The sequence below is a fragment of the Palaemon carinicauda genome, chromosome 25 (assembly GCF_036898095.1).
Source record: "Palaemon carinicauda isolate YSFRI2023 chromosome 25, ASM3689809v2, whole genome shotgun sequence".
Taxonomy (NCBI): Eukaryota; Metazoa; Arthropoda; class Malacostraca; order Decapoda; family Palaemonidae; genus Palaemon; species Palaemon carinicauda.
The window spans coordinates 84,341,700-84,342,043 of record NC_090749.1 but is presented as its reverse complement, the minus strand read 5'-3'; positions in this window follow the sequence as shown (position 1 = coordinate 84,342,043).

Sequence of the window (344 nt, the reverse complement as noted above, 5' to 3'; positions counted from 1 at the left end):
GGAAAACCTCCGGGTACGACGTGAGGAGGTGGGAGTACGCATCCGTGGGTGCGTTGATGTAGAGAGGGAGGTTGGAGGGGGCGGGTTGAAGAGGTGTCTACAAGTACAAGTCTGTGTTGATCAGTCGTCGGTGGGTAACATCGACCAGGAGGTGGAAATGATAGAGGAAATCCACACCGAGGATTGGCAATGTGACGTCAGCAGCCAGAAACTTTGAATTAAATTTGCCGTTTCAATACGATGATGTAACTTATACAGACTATGTCATGTCCTGAAGAGTTCCCTTGGCAAAAGAGAACAACAAGCACCCATGTCTACCAAAAATCGCACGCTCATACCTGCAT